Source organism: Ochotona princeps, chromosome 8 (genome assembly GCF_030435755.1).
Source record: "Ochotona princeps isolate mOchPri1 chromosome 8, mOchPri1.hap1, whole genome shotgun sequence".
Taxonomy (NCBI): Eukaryota; Metazoa; Chordata; class Mammalia; order Lagomorpha; family Ochotonidae; genus Ochotona; species Ochotona princeps.
This window is the reverse complement of record NC_080839.1, coordinates 41835345-41856074: the sequence shown is the minus strand read 5'-3', so window position 1 is coordinate 41856074 and position 20730 is coordinate 41835345. Positions and strand designations below refer to the sequence as shown.

Below are 20730 nucleotides of genomic sequence, written 5' to 3'. Positions count from 1 at the left end.
TTAGTTGGGGGTGGAGAGTTTGCTGTAGTTTACCGTCTTTCCCTTGCATTGGATACAAGTCTGTTTGCATAATCTGAGTTGTAATATTTGGGATAACCTAGAAATTTACCAACATTACCTTGTTCAATGATCTCTTCGTGAAATACAGTTTCTTTTCATCTCCTCACTTCAAGTTTTGCTTCAATGGGATTATCTCAGGACACAGGGAACAGGCTCAGCTGTGCAAACTGCTCTTTCCCTGGGGAAGCTGTTCTTATCACTCAGCAGGGAGAACTATTTTTAAAATCACCATGCAGTAACCAAGGAAGAAGCGGGTAGGATTCAGCCAAGCTGGCTCACTGCCTACACCCCAAATTAACTCCCTGAAGCATCTGACATGAAAACTCTCTCCAAAAAGCCTTCTAGGGCCTTTACGACCCATGATCTGGCTGGACCAGATTGTTCCTGGTTGATAAACATATCTCAGAAACAAATAAGAATAACGTACGTCTATTTGCTGCAGGTTGGTTCCATATATGTTACTAACCTGATACTGTGGGGAAGTTACTCAAATTTTGTGCATTGCAGTTTTGTCATTTTTAGAATGATTATTCTGGACTATTTGTGTCAGAAGGATTTGCTTTTAGGAATAATATATTGCCCTCAATCTAGCACCAAAATAAGTTTTTAAAATCTCTGCTATTACGAATGTGTTTTCAGATGTCTGCAGCACACTTGCCATGCTTTAGTCTCCTCTCTCGAGGGATGGGCGGGGCAATTACTATTCCCTTTCACAGGAAGATCACCAAGACTCAGAGAGAAGAGGTGCCTTGTTAGCACCAACCAGCCAAAGAAGTTTGATATATTTCCTTTCAGCACAGTACTTTTTCCAGAATGTAGGGTGAATCTCACCTCCTGTGATTAATTCTGTGAAAATGAGGTTACTCAATCAGCAAGATACATGCCACAGAAAAACTAATAAACAGTATGGCTGTTAAACTGAGGAAGAGCTCACGAAATTCAGATCAGAGGGGGCTATTGCTGTTTTTTAAGAAAGAACAAGAAAAATCCCAAGAGTAACAAGCAGCTTATACTGGGACACTTTTCTAAACTGGACAAGGGACCCATTTTCAGAATTTAAAAAGCTCCTATTAACCTATCAAAATTAATGAATAGATGAACATCTAAATGCAATTTTGTTAAGTTTTGAAAGTAAAGAAAGAATCATGTATTCTTATAAATATCATAGGAGTTAAAATATCCTAGGAGTTAACTGTTCAGAGTCTGGGTTCAGAAACATAACTTTATCATTTACTGATGATAAAATCGTCACATGTTTTAATCCTGCCAAGTTTCATTTTCCTCAAGCAAAAAGTGGAATAATAGCTATAAATTTATAGATTGTTGACAGGATTAAGGTCTATCTGCCACAGAAATAAATATGTGACATTCTCACCGTACTTTAAACAATATTGTATCAAAGGAAGAAAGATCATAATGAGCTCCAGTTATCCACAAAAAAGCTGGTATAGCATGTTATTTTAATGTGTTAAAGATAAATTGACACTATATATTAAAATTTGGAAGTTATACAAAATTATTTTCCCAGTATTTCCATGTTCACGATTATAAGTAGACAAATGTTTTCCTAATGAATATGGAAAGATTTTTATGATGCTTAGTTAGAAGTACTGAATATTTGTTTTTTTTCTTTTTTTATTTATTTATTATTTTTAATTCATTAATTACATTGTATTATGTGACACAGTTTCATAGGTATTTGGATTCTCCCCGCCCCTCCCCAAACCCTCCCACCATGGTGGATTCCTCCACCTTGTTGCATAACCACAGCTCAAGTTCAGTTGAGATTCCCCCATTGCAAGCATATACCAAACATAGTCCAGCATCTTATTGTCCAGTCAAGTTCAACGGCTTCTTAGGTATACCCTCTCTGGTCTGAAGACAGAGCCAGCAGAGTATCATCCCGATCAATTAAAAGCTCCAACATACCATCAGCAACAATTTACATCATTATGGAATTAATTGACTAGTAATGAGTAACCAATATGTTAAAAGTAAATGCGAGTTCTTAACCACCTTCTGTGACCACCTCATTGACATTTCAATTTTAGTTTATACACAACATATAACATACATGACATAACATGAAAATTTGTAAAGACTCTGAGGTCCATCAACTGGGAAATTAATAAACAGGTGTGTCCATCAAGGTGAAGAGAAGGCAACCGCTGAGAGTGATGACCGCACGACAACTGCTAATCCAAGAGGTTCAACCAGTGATGCTAAGGCAATGACAAAATTATCACTATTTTATTTGAAACGTATATTTTTAAAAGATTTACTTATTTATTGTAAATACAGGTTTTATAAAGAGACAGAGAGAAAGATCTTTCATCACTCCTCAAATGGCTGCAACAGCTGGAGCTGAGCTGATTTCAAGCCAGGAGCTGGGAGCTTCCTCTGGGTCTCTCATGTGTATGCAGGGTCCAGAGGTTTTGGACCATCCTCCTCTACTTTTTAAGGTCTTAACCAGGGAACTGGATGGAAAATAGAACACCGAGGACATGAACCAGTGTCCTGGCACTTGCAAGGTGAGGATTTAGCCGTTGAGCCGTCATGCCAAGCCCCAAAAGGCAAATTTTTACAGAGAGAAGGAGAGACAGAGACCTTACATTCTCTGGCACACTCCTCAAATGACTGCAAAGGCCGGAACTGTCTTCTTGTTAACTCAGAAGGTAGGATTGTCTAAAGAAAAGCTTACATTTACTGAAAGAAAAAGCAAAGTATCTGGAGGGGAAATGTGAAAAAAATAGAAGGAGTAAGTATAGGTGAGCATCTAAGATAAATAATAGGTGCTATTAATTAAATAAAGGCTAATAGAGTTGTAAAACAACGTAAATGTCAAAATCTTTATAAAGGACAGTGTGTATGCAAAGTGAATAATCACATCTGAGATACTGGATAATTACTCTTAAAAACTTATAAATCAAAAAGGAAATTGAAAGAGATGAAAGTGATTCCTAGATATATCAAAAAGAAAGCTCAGTGTCTGCATTCTTTTTTTTTTTAGATTTATGTATTTATTTGAAAGACAGAGTTAAGAAAGGCACAGAACCATCTTTAATCCTTCATTTGACTCACCAGATGGTTACCAGGGCCAGAGCCTGGAGTGTTCAAAGCCAGGAGGGTCAGAGCTTCTTCCAGGTCGCCCACATGGGGATAGAGGCCCAAGTACTGGAGCCATTTGCTTTCTCAGATGCAGTAGCAGGGAGCTGAATTAAAAGGGGGAGCAGCCAGGAATCAAACTGGCACCCATATGGGATGTTTGGTGCCACAGGAGGCAGCTTTACTTGATATGCCACAAGGCTAGCTCACAAAATTAAACACTAATACCACATTAAAAGTGAAAATGTCAATAATGATATACATGCATCAATAGTAAAAATACAGTGAATACAATTTAAATCAGAGTAAAACATGCTTTGTTTTCCAATACTATAAAGTTTGCCAATTATAATTTAAGACACGCTAAAGGCTTGGATATTTTGCATGGGGTCTGGAATATCCAGCGTGTGGGCTGTGCAAGGCCTGCAAAATGATTTGGTCCAGGTCTGCCAAGAAAACCAAAGGTGGTACTTGCATTCAGTAAACTTAAAGCAGGTTAATTCTTTTTTTTAAATTTTAAGATTTATTTTATTTCTTTTATTGGAGAGGCAGATACACAGAAAGAAGGAGACACAGAGAGAAATATCTTCCATCGGCTGCTTCACTCCTCAAGTAGCCGCAACAGCCAGAGTTGAGACTATCTGAAGCCAGGAGCTTCTTCCAGGTCTCCTACACAGGTGCAGGGTCCCACAACTTTGACTATCCTCCACTTCTTTCCCAGGCTACAATCAGGGAGCTGGATGGAAAGTGGAGCATCTGGGACATAAACTGGCACTCACATGGGATGCTGGCAGCTGCAAGGTGAGGTTTTAACCACTAGGTTATAACGGTGGCCCCCAAAGCGGGTTAGTTCTTAAGCTGATCATTTTGCTTGGCCTATGAATGATGTTATAAACATCCAAACAGTCCTAGGCAGGGCGAAGTTTCCCCACACCAGAGAGGGTTAAAACATCTTACGAATGATTCTTTAATCTTCATAATATGATTTTTTCTTTAATGAAATTTAAAGAGCTTTAAAAATTTTAGAAAGTTTTGGTAGCCAAATTTTGCTCCAGAAAACCCTGGCGGATTTTCCACAAGTACATATTTTTGAGTCTCAGCCCAAAAGAGCTAAATCGGAATTTTTATCCAAAAATCTCTACTTTTGGTTGCTACCAGCTGATTCTTCCACAATCAGCTCAGGGCCAGCTATTGTACTAGGAGTTTGAGAGTTACCTGACCAGATAACTTCTAGAGAACTAAAGAAGAGATGTCATTCACCTTAAGAAAAGTACAGGACTCTACGGTGATTGTTACTTAGAGCCTTCCCTATATCATGGCACAGTAGGTAAGTTACTTTGAGAAGGGAAAGAAAGAATCAACTCAACTTAAGCTGGGCTCTTCCCTTTGAGAAGAAGAAAGGTTGGTTTAAAATAAAGCTGTTTTAAATCCAGATCACCAAATCAGAGAATTGTGATAGCTAACACTCTGAAGTGGCAACACAAAGCAGGCATTAACCACTTGTGACCAGCATCACCCCCATTATTTTCAAACTCAAAGCATTTTTATGGTTATTTGATTCAGAACTCAGTCTGTAGTGTTTCAAGATTGGGTTGAGTATCTGGGCTAGGTGGCTGAAGTGCCAGAGAGCTGAAGAATTGGTATTTTCATTCTAGAGAGAAAAATACAAAATAGAAAGTCTGGGTGGAAGTGATGCTCTGCACAATGGCTCAACAAAAATTAAGTCTACCAGTTTGAAGAAATACAAAGAAATGACTCACAATTAGGAGTCACCAAATTTTGAGTATCACCTTCGCATTCTAAGACACAGCTCTACTGTATGAGAAAAAGCTGTATGTTCTCTTCCGTGGAGTCTGATAAATTAATGCAAGGAGCTTCCAAAAGAAATTTATTTCCTATTCAACATCGAATGATTCCAACAATATTAATTATATTCAAACACAAATTTCTGAGCTTGGTATGAAGGCTCAGCGGCTAAGTCCTTGCCTTGCAGGTGCTGGAATCCCATAGGGTGCAGGTTCGTGTCCCAGCTGCTCCATTTCCATCTGGCTCGCTGCTTGTGGCTGGGAAAGCACCTCAGAAAGCAGTAGCCATCATCCTGTGTTTAAATGATCAAAATACAGAAATGAGGACAAAGTTACAAAGATGGTTCCAAGGAAACTGTATATCTCATTCTAGAAATATAATTCTTAAAATTCCAGGGCAAGATTTTAGGTATCTTCCAAAAAAAAATTCAGCAAACATTTATTGAGCACATATTATGAGTGGACTTTGTTATAAGGAAAAATTGGTGAGAAAGGTATCTTAGTGTAGAATGGTAATTTAAAAGTGAAAACTGAGTTCTGTGACCCAGGTGTGCTTCCATTACCTGTTAATCTTCATACAGTCATCCCATTTGCAGACGATCTGCTATCTGGAAACTTCTGTTCCAACAGAGTGGGTAGCTCCTGCGCCGGTGCCTGGCACTGTCAGGTACATTGGTGGAGATGCTTGGCTTCAGTGTCTGCTAGTGATGCAGATGACCCTTGGAAATAACTAGCCAATCGCATTTTCAATTTATGATCATATTAAATGATCGGAAATCAGTTTGTAAATAAATTGGGCCTGATGTCTGTGCTTCCAAGTAGCACTGATTTTTTTTTGCCCCAGTTGATGCTTAATTCCATTTTCCCCCAATTGACTCTTAATGGATTTCATTTTCTCTATTCTACGTTTATATGTGTTGCAGCAGTGGAGGTAGCTAAAAACCATGAGAAGAAAAAAGCGAAGAAGGAATAAGGAGATGAGATGCAGAGTTGTAGCAACTGTCTTCTAAATATCCCATAACTGTGCATTTAGCTCATGTTTACATTTACATACTTCACTGGAGAATAGCAACCACATTGGCTCGTGCCTTATGGCAGCTTCAGGCAAAGCAGAGGCATAAAATGAGAAAGATGCACAATAAACAAACAAGCAACAAGGCCTTTCCACACAATGTAGATTTCAGAACTTTCACTCCAGTTCTCAACTACATGAGCCCAAGAGACTCACAGTGTGCTCTGGGCGAATGACAGTGTTTTCCCTGAATATCAGGTGTGAGCCAGGTTAAACTTACGTCCAGTTAGCTAAAAACATACAGTTTTCTCCCAAACTGAAAAGTTTGTATTTTTCCTCCATTCATTAGAAAGTCCCCCATTATGGGAAGTCTTTGTTTCGACCTCACTGTTTTCATTTAAATGATTCATCAATTATTGACTTCATTTTGTAAATTATAGGGAATATTTTGTTTCCACTTAAATAAAACTAAACCTACATGATGAGGCCAGCTACCAGAAATTCCTCACAAATCTTCATTTCAGGTTATTCCTTTGTATAGGCAAGACTTTTAATGTTATTTGATGGTTTCTTACTGTGCCTCAAAGGCTTTTGAAACTTGAAACTTAAAAATCTAGTGACACAACATATTCTTGTAGTCAAAATATTCCAGATGTATACTTTCCTTTAAGTGAGTGAGTTACCAGTCTCCCATGCTAGAAAATCTTGGAAGTTTGTTGTTTTCTCCACTAGTTCAACTTTTTATCCAGCCCACCACTGATAATACTGATTTTACCTTCTAATTAGTTCTTGCATTTATCTACTTATCTTTTCTACTGTGATCCCTGCTACCATTTCTGCTTGGCATCTCATATTCATTTTTTTGTTCTTATTACAAGATTTATTTAATTTTATTGGAAAGGCAAATTTACAGAGAGAAGAGAAAGAGAGAGAGAGAAAGATCTCCCATCTACTGTTTTACTCCCCAAATGATTGTAGTTGCCAGAGCTGAGTCGATCCAAAGCGAAGACTCAAGAGCTTCCCTTCTCCCATGTGGATGTAGGTCCAAAGGCTTTAGGCCATCTCCTACTGCTTTCCCAGGCCGTAAGCAGGGAGCTAGATTGGAAGTTGAGCAGTCCGGACAAAAACCAGTGGCCATATGCGATGCCAGTGTTCGCATGTGGAGGATTAGCCAGTTGAGCCATTGCTCTGGCTCCTCTCCTGTGTACTTCATTTGCATGCAATCCATTCACCATACTGTAGGTAGACAGTATTTTCAAAATGAGAATGGGATCATCGTATTTCTCTATTTATACATTTTAATGACTATTTTGCTTGTAATGGTAAATAGAAATCCTCAGAAAAATCTTCAATATGTTGATCAAAACTAATAGGAACTGGGTCTAGATCCTCCACCTGCAACTACCCTCCGGGCTCTTACCACTCTTCCTTTGTTCCAGTCCCTTAATTTAGGTGTTCCATTTTCACATGTGCTTTGAACATGCTAGATCTTTGGTTTGGAAAGTTAACACTTTTACCCTCATTAATCTTTACCTTTTTAAAATAATCCCATCCTCTCACTCTTTCATTAACTAACATTCATTTATAGGGCCAATTTCCAGACCTTCATCAACCAGATCTAATAATCTAGCCCAAGCTTTGAACATTCGGTGCATCCTTCAAAGTTTTTGTTACAATTGCATTGATGTGATATTCATTGTCTTTTTGGGGAACCACAGTCTGAGGAAACAATTCATGTTTGATTATTTTTCTTTCAGTAGAGTTGAACAGCCTAACATCATTCTATCATTAAAGAATGTTCAAATCACATCAGGTAAATGAATATGAAAATAAATAATTTATTAATGTTTGCAACAGGCACTGTGTGGAAAGTCATCCAAAACAATAATCATTTTACATGTTGTTTGATCTCAGTAGATGGAAACCCTTCCCAAGAGAATCCATGCCTCCCACGTCAGACTGTGTTACTTGAACCAGTGTTTCCTACTGGTCGCTCTGCAACCTTATGCAAGGGCTTTCATTTGCTTGGGTATCAGTTTCTCATGAAGAAAATCAGGGGAAAATCCACTTGGTGGAGTATTATGAAAGTTCCTTGATATATGAGAGAGAATATATACAAATATGTAGGAAACTGTAGAAAATACTATGAGGACAGATTCAATTTCTTCTTGCAGAGGCCTATGAATTGTTTTCTAGAATTGGCTGGAGCACAGCCACACTCATTTGCTTATGTTTTGTCTGTAGCTGCTTTTATGCTATAAGACAGTGGAGTCATTGTGATGGAGATCATGTGGCCTGCAAACCCTAAAATCCCCACTCTGCTCCTTCGCGCAAAAAGCTTGCTAACCCCTGCTCTAGAGCATTGCTAATATTACTGTCTCAGCAAGGGCTTCACAGTGTACCCAAATGCCCCCATCCAAAACAGAAGCCAGCTGAACCCCTGCCTCTACCTCATCACTGAATTATAATCCCTCCTATGTATGGCTTAAGGCTTTACTACAGACCTCAGATTTTGTATTCTAACCAAAATCTTTAAATCATGTAATTGTTCCTTTTATAGGTCATGCCATTCAATGTATACTGTGTGTTCTTGTTTTATTTTGTATCAAATCCTCTTTGGGATGAAGGGATAAAGTAGTAAATTAACTAGTTTAATTCTACAAATGTATGTGAGTGTAGTATAACTGGAGTCATTCACTCATCAACTTTCTTACCAAAAAGGCGGAGGGGATGGAGGACCTGAATATAATTACATTCTTAGAATTGTATCTATGAACTGTATTGAATCTGTGAAAACCTCTCAAACTTAAACACACTCAATTTTCCCCGGTTGTTAGTATTGAGGGTTATATGGAATACTACTTCTACTACTATTACTACTATAATTATTGGGAAAAAATGAGAGAGAGAGAGAGAGAGATGGCAATCCTATCTGCTGGTTCATTTCCCAATTCCCTCAATGGCCAGTGCTGAAATGGAGCTGCAATTTAGAAACCAAGAACTCAGTCCTGGTCTCCTAGGAGAGTGGCAGGAATCCAACTACTTAAACCATCATCATTTTCTCTTGAAATACCCATTCTCAGGAAGGTAGAATCAGCATCTGGGGTCAAGAATTACAACTAGGCTCTCCAATGTGTGTTGCTGGCATTCCAACCTACATATTAACAGCTGACCCAAAGGCCCACTGCTATACATTTTAAGTATACTTAATGACACTGTACATTTTAAATGACTACAATGGTGCTCAGAGATGCGGAGTAATGAATTGAGCTGCTGCATGAAACGCTGGCATCCATATAGGCACTGGGTCATGTCCTGGCTGTTACACTTCTGATATAGCTCCCCAATAATGGCCTGGGAAAAGCAGCAGAAGATGGCCATGCATGTGAGTACCTGCCACCCATATGGGAGATCCAGAAGAAGTTACTGACTCCTGACTTCAGCCTTGCCCGACCCTTGCCTTTGCAGTCCTCTCAGGAAGTGAAGCAGTGGATGGACGATATCTCCCTTTCTATCTCTGGCTCTCTTCAACTCTTACAAAATATAGACAAATCTTTTCAAATATGGTTAACAGGTTAAATTTCATGTTGCAAGTATGTTACCATCACAAAAAAAGTCCATCAAAACTTCACGCTTAATTAAATGATACTTTGGGAGCTGGTGTTTGTAGTGAGTTAATGGCCCTCAACTTTGGCCAGAAACTTGCCCAGCCACTGCAAGTATTTGGGAAGTAAAATGGGGGATGTGAGCTCTGTCTTTGTCTCACTCTTTCTGCGTCTCAAATTAAAGAAAAGAAATTTAAAATGTTGCAAAGTTCTACGTCAGTTACAAAAGCCCACACCAATTTCCCATGGTGGAATTATTCAGACCTCCCTGTGCATACCAGGAAGTTGCTTATTCTTTTGTGATAGAGCTTGCGTCCCTCTCCTGATGACAATTGCATCTCCTTGTGTTGTATGGTCCTTGAAAGCAGGTGCCAATCACCTCTGTATCACTCTGATGCTACTGAGCGCATCCTGGATGCTTTCTACCTACTTGTAGAAGACAGACAGGAATGGAGGCAGGTTGGAGAGGCCTCCAACACTTGCTTTAATTTGGGGGGTTTTGTGTGTGTGTTTGTTTGCTTTTATGCTATAAGACAGTGGAGTCATTGTGATGGAGACCATATGGCCTACAAACCTCTTGCTTCTAGAAACCAGTAGAAGCAAGAAAGAAGAGTGCTGGTTTCCATCAAAAATACTGTCTTTACAATATGCTCCAAACAACTTCTCCACATGTAAGTTTTGCCTTTATTGGAAAATAGTATATGGTCATATACAGTGAAGTCCTTCTCGATATTAATATACTTGAGCTCTTAGATAACAGTGCACAATGATGATTCTTACCCTTTGGAGATCTCTACTCAAATGCCAACAAGCACCTGGGAAAGAATGCAATCAAGCAAAGCAGGCCAGAGGGTGTCTATGGCAAAACAGATGCTTCAGGCCATTGGCACGGTAGTCACCGCTCAGCTCTTGCTAAATCTAGCTGTTCTGGATGTATCACCTTTCTTACCACTGCGTACCTGCTCCATGGGTCACAGCTGCTCCTGTCTTACAGCTGCATCCCTCACATCTGCACGGTCCATGTGGTCAGACATAGAAGGGGAAAACGGCTTGTTGGGAATATTGCCAACAATATGACAATGAAAATACTTATTGGTTATATTTCTGTGTTTTAGCCACAAAGTTAAGTGCCATATACACAATGATTCCAGTCATGAATGTTTAGAGTGGCCCAGTGTAACAGATATTATAATCCTTAGTTCACATGCAAAGAAATTGATATTTTCAAGGGGTAATGTCTTGCCCAGGGTAATTTGATAACATATGGTGGACACAGGACTCCACTACTAACAATGCCAAAGCAAGGCCATGTCAGTGGGGTAGCAGTGTCGAAAAAGTTTTTCCAAATAACTGATCTCAACACTTGAAATGAAAGTTCTGTAGTGAGTGAGGAAGGATAGCAGGAATCTACTTTTTTCCTCATCATTTCTGAATTTAGACTTTGTTCTGAATTTAGTTTTTTTAAAAAAAAAAAACTTTCTTTGCTGTTGTTAGAAGGATGTTGGAAGTTATCTGGTTTAACCCTCTAAATCTTTGGAAGTAATAGCTAACACAAAACTCACTGGGCTGTCATATAAATCAGCAATGCCCCCCGAGGTACCTTGTTGTACAGAACTGCATGGCAGCCTATCATTGTGGTTTATTTCATCCTAAGCATTGTTTATTTGCTTGTTTCGTGGTTTCCTTGCATTTGGCCACTTTCAGGTTGTCAGGTGTCACTTGCTCTGGTTATAAAGAATGTGCCTGTCAGTAAGCACCTCTTTTGTACCTTATGCTGTGCTGCTTATAATTTGCTCTGAGATTCGAAAACGGTATAAGGTCTCCAAGTTTGGACATCAAAAATGAGTAAATAAATTCTAGCAAGGACGCTGAATGGATGAAATGTGTAAGTTTTTGTTAATAAACATGGCTTTCATTTTAGCTTCCCTGATGGCTAGCGTTTGTATCTTGGATAATTGAATGTTCCAGAAAAACAAATGCAGTGTAACTGAGGACTTGAATACTTTGAAAGATGTAACTTCCCAAAGAAGGCCTTGGTCATCATTCCAAACTAACCTGTGATTTTTCCAGCTTCCCTGGAGCAATCCCTCAAGTTCTGCACCTCCACCTGCCTTCCTTTCGTTCCTCTCCCTGCTCTGTTTTGTAAGCATTGTCAAATCATCCTTTACCTTCTTACTTCAGTTGTCATTTTCCAGCTGGAAAACAGCAAATTTGATCATTCAAATAGAAACAGCGTCTGTTGCTAACCCCTCAAGCTGGTGTTCTGGTTTCATTTCTTGCAGTCAGACATTCAGGAACATGTGTTTATATGTATATCTTTCCCTTTATATTAGTAATAAGTGGGTCATTAAGGGCTATATAATGAGAGAATGCAGTTTTCTGGCCTGATAAGTCCCTGAGCTTCATTACCAAATTCATCTTACATGTCAGCCGTTAAATGGCACAGCATTTCCCTCTCTCATCCAGGCAGTATCATTTAATTTCATCTAAATGGAGTTTTCTCTGTGGCCATAATCATCATCATCTTCATTGCCACCACCATCAAGAAACATTTATTACTTCTTACACTGCATATGGTGCTCTGTTCGGCATGGTTCTACACAATTCCATCATTATGGTCTGCACCCATGGGAGGCCTCAAAGCAAAAGGGCATTCCCGAAAATAACGAGATTTGCGTTCAACTCGAGATCCCACCACTCCACAGCCAGGTGCACTGGGGCACAACACTCTCCTTTTCTCAGCCATGATGCATGTGAAACTAAGAAAATGCATTCTATCATCTCCAAATTCCTATCACACTGTGTTGTCACGTCTTCTTCTGGATCAGCAGGCAGACACGTAATAAGAATCAACCTAGAACTTCTAAGAGCTGGCTATGGGCAACCACAAAAATGAGAACTGATGTGGCTCTTTAAACAGCTGGCTAGTCCCAAAGACATTCTCAGCCTTTGAGTCCCAGTTCAGAGTTGTCTGTGCTGAATTATGATCCTCTTCCTGGTCTTGAGACTATCAAGAAAGTACTGTGTCATTTTATTTCACCACTGTTCCTCCATGTGTTTCTGACCTGATTGGAGCTCCAGGCCCTAGTTTCAGCCTGGTCCTATCCCAATCATTGTAGCCATCTGGGGAGTGGATCAATGAATGCAAGATCTCCATCTCTCTCCCCACTCTGTAATTCCACCTTTCGAACAAACAAACAAGTAAATAAATCGCAGCACACACACACACACACACACACACACACACTCCATCAAATTGAACAAACACCTTGATCAATTGTAAGTGTATAATTCAGTGGCATTAGCTACATTTACAGCGTTGTGCCATCATTGCCACTACCTATCTCCAGAGCTTTGTCACCATCCCAAATGTACGTTAAACAATATTTCTCCATTTCTACCTTCCTCCAACCACTAAGACCTCCTGCTAACTGCTCTTCTACTTTTGGTCTTCATGATACAAGTACAACTTAATAATAATCATCAAGTCAATTTACAACTTTGCTGGAGTGACACTCCGAAGCATAAGGTGAAAAACCAGAGTCGTTTATAATCTCACTGAAAACACCTGAGAAAGTATTCAAAAAGTATTAAGAAAACACATCCTATATAAAAGAAAAACATGTGAATGCATTTCAAATCTTTGCACCAAAACACACTTAGTTTTTCTTTCCATGTACCTTGTTCTTGTTTACACACCCTTATGCTCGTGGGTTACGTACCATCGCCCAGAGACATCTTCACCATGATTCGGCTGTGCTCCTGATGTACAACAGCTTACACGTGGAGGATCCTATCATGTATACGTACTTTATGCAGTTGAAGCACATTGGATTTTGCTGTGGTGTTTGTGTCATATGAGGATCTCAGGAAATAAGACAAAATGAGTGAGGAGCAGATTCATATCTCCCATCCCATGTTTGCCAGGTGAAATATTTATTGAGCTTGCCTGAATCATTTTCTCAATTCACACGCTTTTCCTTTCCCCTTCTGCTTTCAACAAGTGAATGGGACTGAATTCTTGTGCACCGATGTCTGTAGGATGTGATTCCTTGCTGGAATTGTCCTGATTATACTTAGCCATAAAAAATTATGGGCCTTGCCAAAATTCACAAAACTTCCTAAATACTTTAATTTGTGCTTTGAATTACTATTCAAAGCTGCCAGATAAATGTTTACTTCTTTCAAGAAAGTTGGACTGTTTCAATATTAAGTTTCTTTCTTCTGTTGTTTTAAGCTAAGCGGTAGAGCCTGTTGACCAGGAAAGCTACCAGAAAGCACTTTTGAGGGATACTCTAAAAGTTCGTATCCATTTTCCCAAACTACACAATATGTAAATCTCTATACTCCAGGGACCAATTGTTAAGTTGGTTTCAAATACCACAGAACACATAAATCTTCCCCCTTTCTTCTTTATCCGCCTCACTATAATCTACTCACTCTTTGACCTCCTAGCAAAAAGCATGACTGCCTTAAATTTGGCATTTTTCTTTCCATGAAAAAAATACACAAGTTAATCTCTACTCATATTTCAGAGATGGAGTTAGTAAGCTTTCTCATAAGCATCCCCACTGCCTCAGGTGAAAAGTAGTCCACAAGGATACAAACTGCCAGGGAGTTGCCACTGATTGAAAGCTAGGAGTCAGAACATTCAGAAGGAATTTAGGAATGAAGAGCGATTTTACTTATTTGAATGGATGGGGGAGAAGGTCAGGCTGAAACCATTAAGAAATCTGGCTAAGAAATACTGATTTATGACTCACAAATAACCACAATAATTTAAATTCTTCTCGGAGTTCTCCCATGCTTGTTTTTACCAGCTGAAGACTCTTATGGACCTGCTCTGAGAATAGATGAAGTTTTTAATCAACAAAGTTATTATAAAGTAATTTCTTCATGTGTTTGAAAGCAATTTTTTCCTAAGTGATCTTGTTTATGTCACTAATATGCACTTTTTGAAAGAAGATTATGCTGGGAGTAGGTAAACTTTCATTGAAAAGTCATAACAAACTTAAGCCTAGCATAGATTGGCCGTGGTCTAAGTTTCAATTATATTAGAGCCAAAATGACACAACTAAAAGTATGATTAATTAAATAGTCAAATTATCTTGCATAGAATAATGTCTTTTTTTCTAGTAAAAAAGAAAGCCAAAAAGAACATGGCTTGTGGGGAAGGCAGGCATAAAAGACAGAGTTAAATTTTAAAGAAGTAAAAATCTTGTTTCCAAAGCAAGAATTCCATCTTCAGGCAAAATGACAACAATATAAGACAGCTTAAGCATATTCATTATTTTCCCATTTGGAGAAGTCCTCTCTTTCGTATTATTTATTCTGTTTTCAAATGCCATGCTCCAAACATAAATGTGATTTTCACTGATGCTCTTCAACTTTGTCAGGCTACCCAACCCCCTCTCTTCCTTCCTAAATTTAATTAAAACCAGCATTCAGCCATACTGGAGAGAAATGCTATTTACATAACACAAAGCAAAACAATTTTTAAAAGCCCACATTAATCATGAGCTTTAGAGAAAGTCACCATGAATAGGATGTATCTAACAGAGCGACAAGCTCCAGCCACTTAAGGAAAAATGTCTTTCCAGCTGCAAGGAGACCAGTGTTCCTAAAGAACACAGCTCTTTTGTTCCACAAATTCTTCCTTATTTTATGTAAAGTTATCACGATTGGTCTCTCATGATAGAGACTGAGACATGTCCAAAGTTGCTTCATCTTCCCATGCAGTCTAGTTTAATTTCAATGTATAGTATTTACAGGAAGGAAGGAAAACATGTAGCACCTACTGCATGCCAAGCTGAACTCAGTGTTCTGCACATGTTGCCTGCTTCAGCAGCTCATCAGATGTCCTCAAGTCCACTCACCTTGAGCTTGAACTATGAATGCGGAGCAATCCTGTGGTCCCACAGCTCACTTCTGTCTTTTCTCATGGCAAGTTGACACAATGTGTAGGAATATAGGTTCCCACTGTCTCCTTCCATATGCTGCATCTAACTGTGCCATTTCATTTCATCTCTTCCACTAACAATGTGAACAAAAGGAACAGAAAAGCATAGCAAAACTACTTTCGATGACAGAAACCTCAAATGGATCACCAAAATGAAAAGAAGAATGCAGATCAGTGGAGTATTATGGGCTATCCATTAATAGGAGATTAAAATTATGCACTACTAAAAGAAATCACCCAAATGTTCTTTGCTTCAGCTGAGTTTAAATGTAAAAATGGTTAGTAACATGACCTATAGTCCCCAAAAACATTATGAGAGAAAATGATATAATTGTTAGACAACTAGGCTTTTTAGAAATAGAAGAAAAATACAGATTATTGAGCTTTTACTGTAAGCTATTGCTTTGTGGATAACTGTTCTTTGTTTTATTTAATCTGCATCGTGGATATCTAAGATTTACATATATAATATATATATAATTTTATATATAAATTATATTACAAATATATAAATATATAAATATTTATATATAATTATATATATATATATATATCATTTTACTAATGAAGGAGTAAAAGAGTGTAATTATTTCACCAAGGCTACATGGCTAATCAATGATAGAGCCAGGTTTTAATCCATATTTGGCTGATTCCTTTTCTGTATCTACACTTAATCTTCCTCTCTGACTGGAACATACTCCACATCACCATGGAGCTGTACCTGGGGAGTGGGTGGATGGCCACCTAAGTGACTCTTCCGTGTCCCATGTCTACTCTTTCCCTAGAATGCTACAGATATTGTTAACTTCGTCAAGACTTCACTGTATGTGAGCTACAAAACATCAAAGATGTTTGAAAAATTCCTTTGTTCCTTCCTTCCTTCCTGCTTTTCCTTTTTTCTTCCATTTTTGCAGTCCCTTCTCTTGTCTTCTATCAGTATATTCACTAACCTATCCAAAGATTTGATAACAATAACCAGCATATGTCAGGTATGTGACTTTTGGTTGAGTGGATATGTGGATCCTGAGAACTGTTTTCTCTGACCATCTAGTAAGGAAGTGACCCTTTTTTTGGGAAAATAGTTGGGTTTAGCTACGCAATTACGTCTCTATTGCTTTGAAAACCAAGGAAGTTGAAAAGTCATTGAGATTGATACTGCCCAAAAACTGTGCAATATTTTTTTTTTGGCAAACATTTTGTGTAGGAAGCTGACCCTATGTGATACCATGAAAAGACTGCTCAATGCTGGAGAGCCAACATGTGTATACATAAGAAGAAAAAAAATGTTAGATTGCAGAACAGGCTATACAATACCTGAAACCTTAAATAAAGGAAGCTGCCTCTGATTCTTATGAATGGAGAGAAAGCTACATGGAAGAGTGGTCACTGGACTGAATATTGTAGGACCACATACCAACAGAATGAAAACTGGGAGAAATCTCCACTAAATGGCACAGAATCACTCTGGTTAAATGCTAGGCTGCTTGCCTTAATACCTCCTCCTGTCAAGGCCTCACGGGTTCCTGGTATTTTTCTATGCTCTTTCAGGAACACTCTGAATGGATAGATTACAGATGTCTCTGCAAGACTGCTAGGAATGCTTTCCTACTTCATCCAGAAACTTCAAACCCATGGAGGCGTGTGTGTGTGTGTGTGTGTGTGTGTGAGAGAGAGAGAGAGAGAGAGAGAGAGAGAGAGAGAGAGAGAGAAAGGAGAGAGAGAGACAAGAGAGAGAGAGAGAGAGAGGTATGCCCCATAGGAAGTTCTTTGCTTTACATTTTCAAAGGCATGCCTGAGTATCATTCCTACAGAGCAAAATGCAGTGAGTTCTTGAGTGGTTCCTGAGTTTTACTATTTTTAAAAATCTTCTGTACTTGGAAGTCAACGGAAAAGCAGTTTCTGAACAATCATTGTCACAGATTTGAAGTTCCTGGATGATTGTGATTTCAAAAGTCACTTCATAGACTATTGTCTGTCTGGTTTGCTGGAATGAACAATAGGACAAGCAGAAAATGACTTTTTGCCTGGTTTATCTTTTCTTGTCTCTTCCGCTTTAGTGGCTTGCTCTATAGGTGTAAGGTTACTGAGAACCCCCACACCTGAGCCTTTGATTTGCCTTATACCTTTCTCTAAGTGGCACCACAGATCACATTCAGTTGTCCCTACCATTGCAAGTTAAAATATTAAAATACTTGAAAAATCTTTTATTTACTATTGGTCTTGTTTCATATTTTTACAATTGGAGATCTTATTTCCTCAATATCATCGGTTAAAGAGACTATCCTTTCTCCCCAAGAGTGACTTTAGCTCATTTGTCAATGATTATCTATAGATGGGTGGATTAATATCTGGGGTTTATATTCTATAGTTGGCTATATTGTTATTTCTGAGATGAAGAAATATACAAAAAGAGTCTAAGTAATTTATCTATCACCACACAAATGAAAAAAGTCTATTCACTACTTACCTTATCTTTTACTTACCTTATCTTCCAGAAAAAAATTAAGTTGCCAAATTATTATCAAGTCAAAATCATAATCTGATTTGTTAGGATAGCTGTTTATATTATGTAAAATATGATGTAACTTTTTTTCTCTTAGTTTATTCTGCAAACATTTCTGGAGAAATTTTGCATGCTGTTGACTAGAATACTAGCTGGAATTGGGGGTCAAGGAGTCATCCAGGGTGTGATGAAAAGTGGTCATACTCAGGTGGCAGATTTTGAGAAAAAAAATGATTACAAAAAGTGCAACCATGCAAACAGTAGACAAGCTTGCACAGAAATAGTGAATGCATCACCATATGCAGTACTCTGGCCCTGAGCTATTGCATTACAGTAGAACTTAGAAGCTTCTTGTTTTTCTCCATCAATGCCAGAGGAAGCTGTGCTTATTTTGGAGTATACATAGGTAAAATAGTCACATTAGCAGAACATTCAGCCTGGCATCTATTTACTGCTCACTTTTCTCCCTTGGAGGTGGTAAGAAATAGGCACAGAATAACCACTGAGATAATTCAGCTTAAGTCAAGGCACTGTCACGTGTCCTACTAAAGATCAGTATGTATCATCCTTAAGAGTGTATAGAAATAATGAGGTAAGGCAGTGATTTCCTTCTCATTCATGAACTTGATTTGAAAAAAGTGTGAAGCCATTTTCCAGCAGGAGTCTGGTTTCTGCTTGGTTCCTGGGAGTCCAGGGTGAGAAAAAAGTGGAGACACAAGTATGAGGCACAGGAGGAATGAGACAGTGAAGACTTTCATGGCTAGCGAACCGGTAAGCAGAGGACTGAATGGAGCCAGACATAGAAAGCTGATTTGTCCCAAGAGCATAATTCATTTCAGAAAACTATAAAGTATGTGTTTCACAGCTGTCTGTAGTACCAGAACACCGCAACAGAACATCTTTCCAAGTAGGGAATCTCAAATAGCTGCTACATTTGAAGTTGCTGCATGCCTACGCTGATGGTCTTATTTTTTCCCGAAGCTTTCGTATAGGTGGGTGGAGGTAAAACAAAAGTGAAAGTTGTTTAAGGCTGTTACTGCAAACCATTTACTGCACAGCTGAGAAAATGATAACTTTTGGTATTGGAGTGATTTGCTCATCTCTGAATTTAAAACCAGTACTGTGCCATGGCATAAGAGTGTATTGCATAAAATAAGTCCCATGATTAGGAATTTCAAGCAGTGAAGATGACATTTCTTTGAAGAATTCTGGCATGTGCAAAACTGAGACAATTACTAGAGGCCCCAGGATACCACACACTGTCACCATTTTTTAAAACAAAATGGCAAAATCTGAGGTTGGCATTATTACAATAACTCCAAAACTTCCCTATAGTTCCGAAACCTGCCTATGTGACACTATCAGTTAATATTTGGATAATACAACCTGGCTGTAAGTAACGGCATGTTGGAAACATGACCTTGGCTACTAAGTAGCTCCCACGAGTGTAAGAATAATATCAAGATACTGACACTGTAGTTCTCTGCTTTTTGTAAACAATTCAGCAAATAAAGAGAAGACTAACTCTTCACTTACTTCAAGTTAATTTCTTCACCAAGAATACAAATTAGGTCCCAATCTGTGACGTGCACTTTTCTAAGCAGCTAGTTGAGTTTAAATTAGATATGACTTATCCTCCCCCCACCCCACCCTGTTATTTAATGCAGAAAATACTGAGAGGGAAAAAAATCGTCTACCCTTCACTTCACTAAACCCAAAAATAATTTTAACATTGTATCTTTTGGGTTCTCAGCACTGATGGAGGAAGCACAGAGATACCCAAGGGAAAGCTTACAGGAAGGACCAGAAGGACCCAAGCCTCCGGACATTCCTAAAGTAAACAGCTTCACTCGCACTTATATTTGGTGTTCTGCTTAAAATTGCCTTTCAAAACTGATGATGAAAACGGAGTGTCTTGGAGTCTTCACCTTAAATTGCATTTGTGTGTGTTGCTGAGGCTCATTTTTAATGCACATAGCACTGTCCTATATTCATGCTTCTATGAGAAAGCAGATGTTGGGTTGGCATATGGTACCCACTCATAAATTTCTCTAACCTATCCCTGGTGTATAAGTCGCCGGCAATGATGGGTTCCAGTGACCAGTCTTCATAATTCTCCCCAAGGAGCTCTGGGGCACAGGTCCCATTTGTTCACTTCGGGTAGGTGAGCCAGTGCTTTGGGCATCCATCTGCTGACAGCAGGTCCAGATGGAGGCAGGGAGAGGCCAGCAGGCTGATCAGACTGAGAGTTACACCTATCATCCCACCTGGGAAAGCAAAGGACCACCAGTGATGATTAAGGGGACTGAACCAAGGGTCTGGGTAGTCACAGCTGAGTTGCTATGAAGAAGGTAGGTGTCTGGCAATGAGAAGAAGCGCTGACTTTAGATTCTGATGTGAGAATTCACAAATGGGGCTTTGGAAAATACAGAGATCTACAAAGACCAAAGGGAGGGAGGCCTAGCGGCATAAAAATGAAAGCGAACACTCACCCACTTCCTTCCCTCAAAAGATCAATGGCACACAAGTTTTGATGGCAGGTGATTACGCAGTTGCACATATTTTGGTTATACTTTTATTTTTATTTACTTTACCCTATCCCCTGATCCATATAATGAACAAGTTCAAAATGCAAACAGCATCTTCCCAAATCTCCCCTTCTTTCTAAAGCTACTACCAGC

General features: G+C 38.9%; 1 long non-coding RNA gene across 1 annotated transcript; it reads left to right on the top strand.

Moving 5' to 3' along the window:
- Window positions 1-369: 369 nt before the first annotated feature.
- On the top strand, window positions 370-19862 carry LOC131480928 (uncharacterized). The gene is made up of 5 exons (XR_009245892.1): window positions 370-483; window positions 7740-7795; window positions 10175-10258; window positions 18524-18641; window positions 19803-19862. It is a non-coding gene; the product is annotated as an uncharacterized LOC131480928 (long non-coding RNA).
- Window positions 19863-20730: the final 868 nt, after the last annotated feature.